We start from the raw sequence: 11,099 nt of genomic DNA on the forward strand, positions 1-11,099 counted from the left end.
TATTTTTTAAAAAGTACATATCTGGTTTTAGGGTATGCGTATGCCCAGGTAATGGGGAATATAGCTATGAGTGAAAAGAAAGGTAGGTTACTCAAAAAAATCCCCTGGTGGGACAGAAGTAAAGTTACTGCCTTTTCTCATACACATGAAATCATTAGAACACCTCAAGATATATAGTGTAATGTAAGAGCTTTTGATTTATAAATGTAAGAACAGTAACAGGGTAAGACTTACAATCAATTAAAATAGCTCTTCACTTCAGTAACTTCCACTTAACTAAAATACAGTCAGCAACAGACTTCATGTTAAAGGCTATGAGGAGACCTATCTTTAAGGGCATTTACAGTCTATTAAGAAATAAGCCACTTCACAACTCCTTGAGGAACATACTGGAAGAACTGAAATGCAGTTTGAAAAAGCTAATTCCATGGCAAAAAAAAAAACCTCTTGAGAAGAGTACAGGTATTCATGTGAAATCTGAACCTTTAAAATATGTTCAAGTTGCAAACAAATTGCTTGTTAATTGGACTTCTCAGGTTGTCTAGCCTTGGTTATGGACATTTGGACCCACACAATTACCTTAATGCGGTAAGAAGGTTTTTTAGCCCAAACAAGCCAGTAAAACAAAGCCTCACTTCAGCAGCTCTAGTGCTTTTTAGTAATATTAACTCCTACTGCACATTTTAAGTACTTGGCAATGTTCGAGCCCTGGGACTCCACAGGAAGCTAAGGTCAAAAGTCTCTGAAGTTAATACCTTTCTTATTCTGAAAGTAGGAAGTAAAGACCCATTTTCAGTAGTAAGAGCGTTTTCCTACCTTCACCATTGCATTTCAGTTCTCTACAAAGCCAGGTGCTGTTGTCAGTTGTGCAGGTTTGGAACACAGTTCACCAGAGCCAGGTAGAAAGCCTGAAGAAGGCAAGTTCTCTGTGTTCTTCCTCTCAAAAGATTTAACACTGCAATACAGCCAGGTTAACTACCCCATTAAACCCAGAACCTATAGTTTTCTGGAATGATTCCAGTTAGGATTAAGTATTTGTAGGATAGTATTTCACAATACAATTGAACTACATTAGCAACTTCCTGCTAGTGGAAGAGGGAGGTTTTGTCATCCCCACTCCTGACCTTCCACCAGGGTTCCCTGCTGCCTGCAGCACAATCAGAAGACCAGACAGTCCAAATTGCCAGCCAGAAATTAAAAAAATCCCCCATCCAAACACTAGCCAGCTGCAAACCACCTTTAAATGTCCAGACACTTCAGGAAAGCTCACAGCATATCACTAAAAGATGCCTTTTTCCCCCACTCTGACATATATAAAAATATTTTTATATAATTTGCATATATATATATAAGAATAAAAAGCACCAAACAGGGACTGAATCAAAAGAGTGAAAGATTCCAGAAACTTTCATTATACCACTCATTCTGTTAGAAAAGAGACAGAATCATTAGCACACAGGTAATTAAAAGTTAAGATGACTCTTTCAGAGTCAGTAACACATCTTATTTATACTGTGAGATCACTGTAGTCATAGATAACAATACAGTAGTTCCTGTCATGTAATTATTCCCCCCCCCCCCCCCCTCCCCCCATTACCACAGTTAATCCCATGGAATTTTTGAACACCAGCTTGGACAACACCCAACATGAAAACATTCAGCTTCATTAGCAAAGTCTGGAGTACTTTATTTTTCGAAGATTTATTGACTGATCATTAGAAGCTAATTATTTAGGAAAAAGCTATGAAATACCACTTATATCTAGCAAGAACTATTGTGTCAGAAGATAAGCACAGTTCTAATAGCTTTATTTGCCCAAATTATGTGTTTATTCAACTCCAACCTTTTGGCCTGAGACTAGACTGTCTAGACTCGTTTTGCAGACTACAGACAATTACTATAATCTTTAAGTTTTGGAAGTGCCATCACCAGAAGTGCCAAGAATGCTGAAATGGCAGCTATAAGTGTTTAGCCATCTATTTTCATTAGCAAAGCTAATTTTTGCTAGCCTTCCCCCAAAGTCCTTGCCCAACTAAGTAAAATACACAAAGCAGTTAGAGACATAAAAATTTTTAATGAAAGAATTGGTTGCCCACCTATGAAATAATGGACTTCTTGAAAGTGTTAAATCATTCAGGAATGCCAACACCTGAAGCTGCATGATGCACATATTATAACAGTAATATGTGCAGCAAAATCAATTAAAATGAAAACATACTAGGCAACTTCCCCTTAGAAAAGGCTATGTGAACAGCTTGCAGGTGGCAAGCTGTCAACAAAAAGTTCATGCTAAAAAACTGCAACAGCGATAACCTGCTAAACGCACACTTTTAAACAAGGCCGTTCCCAAGTTTTCTTCGCACCACAACAGACACAGCACGAAAGCCACACCGAGCCAGGCTGACCGACTCAACGCACGCAAGCCCCACACCGCAGTCTCGCCAGCCACGGCAGCTCAGCAGTCAGGGTACCCGCCAGGCCCCAACACCATGTATTTTTGCACATCGGTATCAGGCATCACACTGTATTCCAAGATGAAAACGTGCTTTCTGCCTCCCAAAAAATATTCCGCAGGAGTTTGTGGCTAAGCAGCAAAACCTCAGATAGGGGAGAATCTGTAGCGGTCAACAAGCGTTTTTTCCATGTTATCTGTACTTTCAGGTTTGGCAGCTCCGGGCAGGGCCAGCGCGTGGGCTCCCACGGGGACCGGGAAGGAGAAGAGAGCACCTACGTGCCAGTCGCTCCCGAGCCCAGCAACAAGCTCCATAACCTTAACGTCCCCCCTGCGAAGAGAGGTTTCTCAAGAGATTAACATTTCAGCATCAGATTTTTAACCCTGACGCATCAAGGAGAAGTACTCAGAACCTTAGTTTGGGATTTAGAGCCAAACAACAAAAAGCTTAAGAGTATTTTTTGCCTGGTCTCTAACCTAGGGTGTCAGGTGAACCCACTTCGTTGTGAGAGTGAAAAGGAGGGAGGGGGATCTCTTCCCAGGTAGGGCAGGCTGTACAGGCCGTTTTCGCACAAGGGACAGCGTGTTCAGATCTTCCCGGCACACAAGCAGTCCCTTTGTTTTGTTTGATTGCTTGGGCACAGCATTTGACAGATTTGATTATCAGAGAGGAAGAAAAAACAGACCGGACTTGGTCATTGTCAACTAAACTTAGCAGAGCAATGTGTAAGTTACTCCACCCTTGAGGCAAGACAGAGAAATCCTACCCCACCTCAGCAGAGATACCCAACACAGAGAGATTTCAGTGATGCAGGCTGACCTGAAATCGTAAGACATGATACCTGTCAAAAAGCGCGAGTATTTTAAACAGAGGCTAGCCTCACAGATGTAGACACTACTGCTTCATAAGTCATGGTTCAAATTAATACCACTATTTTCAAAAACTCCAGGTTTCTATAAGAACAAAATATAAGAAATCCAATATGTGGAGTTCAAGAAACATGCAGCATGGACTTGTGTAACTGAAATGAAGCTTCAGCTGGACAAACAACTTCAAAAAAAGTAATATTGAGTATTTTCCATGACAGATACCAGCAGACTACAACGCTTTTCTTTCCAGCCTAATCAGTGCTTGCAGAGAAGTTAAACCTTAACATCCTTGGAGAATGTCTTCATAGCCTCTCTAACTACCACCAACAGTAGATTTCAAGATCAAAGGTTATTACTCCTTCACATCTGACAACAGTGTAATTCAGAGTGGTTTTCTCATCAAGTGGTAAGTTGCAGCACAGTGCAAGAGGACTGTTTACCATAGGAAGTGTAACATTTCATTTCTGACCTTTCAGAAGCAAAGCCATGTGTATTGGAACTTTTACATTAGCGACAGTTAGCTGAAGTTCCTAGAAGAAATACAAGGGGTCATAGAAAAAATTTTATCCTAAATAGAAATAAAAACAACACAAACCCCAAACCACCCGACTCATGGTTGGGAAGACTTAGAAGTTACTGTTCCATGGTTTGTGTCAGTGTCCCACAAGTCAACCCAACCACACTGTCCTACAGTAGCTCCAGCCCCTATGTTTTATTTCTGAGGTCTGTGCCCCTGCCTGTGCTACACTTACATCCATACCTCAGTGGCACAAAGTTGCTCAGAATCGGTGGAATTCACTTTTAAACCAGCAAATTTGCAGACTAACACCTGAAGTTTACATACAACCTAATGTTTTCTGTGCACCTCACCCCCAATCCATACTTACTTGTGCTTAGCTCAAGATCAAACGGGGCAGTACCTATTTTACCCGAATCATTTTTACAGTGTGCACAAAGTCACATCAACGTCAGAATCACACGGCAAGAAAACAGGGCGATGCTCTCCTGGCAGAGGATGCAGGGATGGCCCTCCCTTGCGTTTCACCAAGCAAGTGGCTGCACACAGGCAGACCCCAGCAGTGTGGCAGTCACGAAGCTGAATCATTCACAACCGAATGTTTACTAGGGAAGTTGACAGAAGCAAGTTTTTAAGTGGCATTATCCTCCCAATTAAGGAAGGCTTTAAAAGCATAACGTGACCGATACTGTCGCAACTTAGATATGGGGAAATGCATACAGACTCAAATTCCAGGAAACAGAAACTATCGAGTGGTTTTACAGTTGCTAATCCTGACATGCGAGCAAGATTTCATAGCGCAGAACTGGTTACAAGCACTGTCTTGCTAAAATTAGCTTGGTAGCTGATCTACAGGGAAGAGATCCTAAAGCCCCAGTAAGCACAACTCAAACTCTCTTAAGCAGTGCCAGAATTTTCAGCCTCAGCAACTTTAGATTTTAAAGTCAAAAGAGTATCAATTGGAAACATGCTTATGTTCTCAAATTTTAGTAAAAATGCTTTTGCCTACAATATTCAGTCTACATATTTAAGCAAGCATCAATTTCCATCTAAAAAAAAAAGGCATATTTACCAGCAAAACATTTGCTTATACTAAAACCAACCACAGTGTTTCTTCCCCTTTGTCTCTGCACCTGCAGGTGCAGTACCAGTCTTAGTCAGCACCACCCCAAAATCACAAGACAGGGAAACATGTAGAAAACTCAGAGGCAGCTTACTTTTTGCTTGGAATGATCGTAGACACTGCATGGAATACAAAAAGATAAAGATAACCAAGATTTTGTCTAACGTTGTTAATGTTGCAGACGTTAAGTAGAGTTAGGTGTTAATCCTGTCTTTTACACTTTTACAGAATTTATTATCTTAACAGCAAGGACTGTTTTACTTTAGTGAGAATATAATTACCCCCAAAGCAAGTGCTGTTATAACTAAGGCAAAAAAATAAATGCATCTCATGTAAGGCACCATCCTCCTACAATTAACAAAACCCAGCGACATAGTATGCTAAAGATGAGCATTAGCAGACTTGTTCTCATGTTAAGATCTGCTTCACACTACTCGATGCCACGCACTATAATTTTACGTGCAAATACCTACTTTCACATTACAAAAAGCCACATCTATTACGAACCACATCAAGAAACTGCAAGCAAACATTCAGCTGAGGCGCTCCATAATCAAACACCACACACAGTCAACAAATGTTTTTACAGTATGGCCGTTTATGGTAGCAGTAAAGAAGGCAAATGAAAGATTGGAGCAGTTTTACACCAAGCAGCACCACTTCCCATGGTAGAGCTGACTCTAAGTAACAGATAAAAACATGATTTGCATTAAACACTATATCCACAGATGAACCCTCATTGTTTAGGGAATTCGCAGTTTGAGCCAGAAGCGTTTGCCTGAGCCCCGTAGACCTTACGGTCACCGAAAAGCAATGTCTAGTATTTTCTTCTCCAACATCCTCTCCAGCAGTATGTTAGAGCAGGTTCCAGAATAGCTGTCTACCCACAGTTTCTGCGTGAGGTTCCTCCACGGGGAAGGAGAGCTTAAGGATCAAATTGAGAGCAAATGCTATAGACAGTCTCATTCAGAAGCACAAAAAAAACTGCTAAAAGGAAACAGTGCTTTATTTCTTTGAAGAGCTGGATGCTCTGGCAAAACCTGAGCTCTACAGTGAAGAGCTTTTCTCATGAAACTACAGATGTTGCAATTCATTGTTTGAAGCGCAAGTGCTCCAAATATTAACCTAGCCACACATGCTGTGATAGCACAGCACTGAGACAGCCGTTCTCAGATGGTTCTGCCATCTAAAGCTCATAAACACATCTTTGCTTAAGTAATTGGATAGCAAATTAATACTGCAAATAGGGCTTTATCATCAAAATGCTCTTCCTCCAGTATACCAGCAAGCTCTCTGGAGACCATTAAATGAACCTACAGAACTTAAAGACCATTGAGACAATGCCAAACCCCCATCCGATCTAGAAATGCTCATCCTCCTTTTTGCATTCTTCCCTTGCTCCTTCCCTATCCCTCACATTAAAAACCACAGGGAGCCCGCCTGCACTACACTAGACACACAAACCCTTCCAAGAGGGTATTTCTAGTATCGCCTTTGCTGGTGTCCCGAAGCTCAGCAGGCTCCCCTCACCCAAAGGTCTTTCCTTTCTGCCGATGGTATCTTATTCTTTCACATGCTTTGCTTTAGGAAAATGCCCCATCCCAACTAGAAGAGGGCAGAAGCACTACCAGTTTACACTCCACAGATGTCAGCTCAATTCAGTGAAGCAAAATATTTTTCTCATTCTTTTGCAACACTGTAACTTTCTATGCTTATTTAAACACATTTGAGCCCAGTTTTCTGTTGGCATTTCTTATTCAAGGGACACAGCTAAACCTTCAGAGTCACCCACAAACCTTCAAGGACAGCTCTTTACCAAATTTCACTTGAATAGATTCATTTATTCTCTCCCTCTCTTGCTGCTCCTGTTTTGAATAAAACACAATCTTGTATTTTAGCAGGCTTTCAAGTTTTAAGGGAAAATAAGGGATGCACACCACTAACAATGTAAAGCATTTGTTAATTCTCCTACACGGTACTCATGTTGACCAGTTCATCATCCCATCCTCAAGACTGGTAGGCTTTTGGATTTTTAGGCTTGTTAAAGGTGTGAACTTAAAAACTAAGGGTTCAAATTCAGATAATTCAGTTTAGTAACAGCATGTAGTCAAGTTTTGCTCTGGGGGTTTCCAGCAAGGTGATTTCCCTTCTGTCCCCTGTGTGCTCTCATTCTTACAAAGAATTTACATATATTCTCAAATAAACTTGTTTTCTAAACTTACGAGCTACACAGAGCAGCCAGATCACATGATTTACTTCATTTGCATTAGAGGATACATGCTGACTTCTCTATATAATATTACTTTACAGACATCAGTTGAGGAGAAAAGCATCACTATCTGGAAAACACAGGTGCACATCAGATTAATATAGGTCATGAAAAGCATCAGTAAACATTATCTAAACCATGTACAAGTATGATCAAAGTGAGGAAGGACAAGGGCTGATGAAAAATAACTCCATCATGCTAGTCGTGTTTCTCCACTTAAGACAAGTTGGTTTCACTACCTGCTGCTATCTCTCTCTGATTTTATGATTACTAACTTGTAACAAATCTTCAATGAAGTAAGCTACCTTCTTCAGGACAGATTCCATGAACAGCCACTGCCACAAGAGCAACTCAGTAATTTGTTCATTGCTGAGATATTTTGCCTTTACAAAAAAGTTACTTATACCAGTATTCTTAGAGCAGATAGCAAGCTCAGAAAAGAGAATGCTAGTATGAATCCAACAAAGAGCAAAGAAAGTACCAGATTTCTACACAGGCTAATAGTGACTTACAAGGCAGACCCTTTTCGGTTATCATCTTAACGTGACAAATTTCCACTACCAAATGCCATAATCAGCTACAGTATGCTAGTTTACAGTCTTTCAACTTGACAGGTCCCATACAGTTTTCCAGGAAGGAAGCTGTTACTCCCGAAATGTAACCTTGCCGCTCTTAGTTGCCTTTTGGACCGCTCCAAAGCGATCCATCCATTCCTCACCTCATTTCTGGAGGCCATAATCCAAGTGGAAGCTGACGCTACAGTGCAGAAGGCACAGCACCAGAAGAATTAGCTATCCCATGCAAAGTGCAAGAAGAAAGAAGGCAGCCCAGGACTTTCTGTAGCATGAAATAGAGCAATTGTGAAATCCCCAAACAAAAACATTAGAAACAAAACAAATTCAAGTTCTCCTCTCTCTGAGCAAGCTCACATTGATAGAAACTCAGCAGCTAATAAATAAATTACCTGAGCCCAATTCCTAACATGTACAGAAGTGAGGAACTCATACCAAACTAGTCAAATTCATTGCATGCAGCAGCACCTTTAGTATTGTAACAGGTTAGCAGCGCTTGAAAAAGTGGCCTTATTGTACATCTAGTAGGGAACACAGCTTAAAACATCTTGTGCTGAAGGAAAGAACTCACTCCATCACCTAAAAGCACTCACTTGCGTTAAGAAAATCATCTATACAGCAACATCTAAATTTAAATTGTCATGTGCAGTATTCTTCCCTGGTCTGACAGAGACACACAATAAAGTACGATGTTAAGTAGAGAACATCATTATTTGATTGCTTTCTTGAGAAAAGAACTTATGCAAATGTTTTGTTTAAAGGTATAAAGAGATAGCAGTACAGTGAATGCCATCTTAAAATGTGTGAGCAGTGTGCAAAGACCTTCAATTTGTTTACTTTCAGAAGAAGGTTTTAGAATGCACAGGGTTTGATCAGAAGGGTTTTTTTGTTGTTGGGTTTTTTTGGTTTTGTTTTTGGGTGTTTTTTTTTTAAAAAAAAAAAAAAAACTACTGCTATTTCCGCTCCCATATTCTACCGACCAGTGATCTTGTGGTAAAGGCATTCAGTGAAGAGAAAACAGAGCGTGGAATGCACAGGCAGCCAGCCTTCTGCACCAAAACCACAGGAAAGCACAGTAGTTTCTCTCATTTTTATAGATTAGAAACAGGTTCTTCAACTTCATCATACTTAGAATAATGGACTATTCAGTGTTATTCAGATTTCCAGTAATCATAGACGAAGTCTCTGGACAGGCAGGACATCAGTATGACAAGCAGAAACCCTTCAGAACAGCTTATCTTCTTGCTGGTTAACTCCTACATCGTGAAGTGTGAACATACTTCTGAACACACCATTACCACCACACAGCTCTGCCAGCTTTTAACATGCAGAAAAGCTAATGTTATTTACAAGGACAGAGTGGATGCTACCAATTAAAGGCAAATAGTTTCTCTTCTGAGCTTTCTTCCAGCATTAGAAAGTGTTTTAATTTAAATCATAAGTGTTCTAGACTAATTTCCTGTGCATGTGTTAAAAGCAACCTTTCATAATGACCAAAACTCAAAACTGATTAGATGGGCCATACACATTACAACCTTGTTGAACAGAATCAAGACCACACTAATACATTGTTGGTTTTGGGGTTGGTTTTTTTTAGAAAGAAAGCAGAGTTACAACAAAGTCCTCTTCAAACATGTTTTGGCACTGATGGCCTATGTGCTTCAGGTTTAGGAAGTGATTGTCAGATCCTAAAGATAAAGACATAAAAACAAATCTAGGGATATTTTCCTACGAATCACTATGGTAGCCCGCTGCTAGGAGAGCAGGCAGCCACGGGTTTGTGACAGCACACATTGAAAAGCACTAGCATGGAAGCTGACAAAAAGCCAGCGCTCCAACTCGGAGGTGTTCACTCAGCAGTAACAGAACTAGCAATACACCTGAGGTTTTGCCCTGGAGCATCAAGTAGCACAAGTCCCTTTTTCACTACCCACACTTCATGTATTTTCTAGATCTAGGAGAGACCAGAGACATCATAATCCATTCAAGGAAGAAGTTACAGAAAGATGATAAATACCTCGTTGAATAGTGTTAGGCAATCACAGTAGCATCTCATAATAACTACTAGCACTGGGGAAAACCTGAGGGACTTTTAAATTTCTAGGGCTACTCAACTGGCATGGAAGTACTCATGTGCAAAACAGCTAGCTAAAGTACATGCACTGCAGGAAATTTTTAAGTTTTAACATAAGCTGTTCAGCTGTTAGAAAACTCAGTCTCAATTATCTAGTCTGAAGCAAGTAGCTGCAGCTTAAATTATTCATCTTCTGCAACCACCCTGAACAAATTCTTCCAGATCACCACCTTCACTCGCACAGGGAGGCAGCCAGCATCTTTTTCAGGAGATCACATCAAGAGATGCAGGGCTTTTGTTCACTTTCTGCAGAATATTTGTAAATTGAAGAAATACACAGAACACAGAATTTCAAGGTGCAATTTTAGCTTTTAAACTAGAAAAATCCCAAGCTCTTAAGCCTTGAGCAAAATCCCTAACTCAGTGGGATTTCAAAACCCCAGGTCACAATTCCACTGAACAGACATCCAGGCAGCACAGATCAGATTATTTTCAAATTCTGCTCAAAGTGAACAACTCTATTATCAGTTCCCTTTTTTGGGAGAAGGCTTCTGGTGTGTCAGTCAAAATATTCAAGTCCTCCCACAAAACAAGTCAAAGCAGCTATGGAGGAGGGGAAGCCACTATTAAAAATGTGTGGAATGTAACCTACTCGGAAGAAGGCAGATAATATTGGGACGCAGACGTCAACTACTTCAGATCTGAGGCTCTCTTCCCATACAGTTCCACCAACATAGACACTGGGCAATTTCAAATTTACAAATACTAGTGAATTTCATCAACCTTTGTAGAATGTTCACGACTAAAAATTAGTTCCACAGAAAAAAAAATATCAAATCCTTCAGTTACCTGATACACACTATATTCATCCTAATAGGTGCAAAAACTTCCAGATAGCAAAAGGAAAAAAAGCATCTTTAACTACTTCAAAAGCTGAGCTTTCAAGTGTCTGTTTTAAATTCAAAGAAGTTGAGATGTATGCATCAATATATTTGAGTCTACCTTTCCAGCAAGATCGAAACAAAGCAGAAACCCTGCAGGAGACAAAACATTTTCTACAGTTTAGTAGATTTAGGCCACAGAAACAGGAATTCAGACATTTTTCAGATTTGAACATCCTTGTTAATAGTAAAACATTCAATTTTAAAATGTCTCCTTGCACAAAGTAATGCTCTCAGAACCAGTACCCGAGGGGATCAAAGAGCTAACCCACTGACAGGCA

The sequence above is a fragment of the Haliaeetus leucocephalus genome, unplaced genomic scaffold (assembly GCF_000737465.1).
Source record: "Haliaeetus leucocephalus isolate CR32 unplaced genomic scaffold, Haliaeetus_leucocephalus-4.0 Scaffold173, whole genome shotgun sequence".
NCBI lineage: Eukaryota > Metazoa > Chordata > Aves > Accipitriformes > Accipitridae > Haliaeetus > Haliaeetus leucocephalus.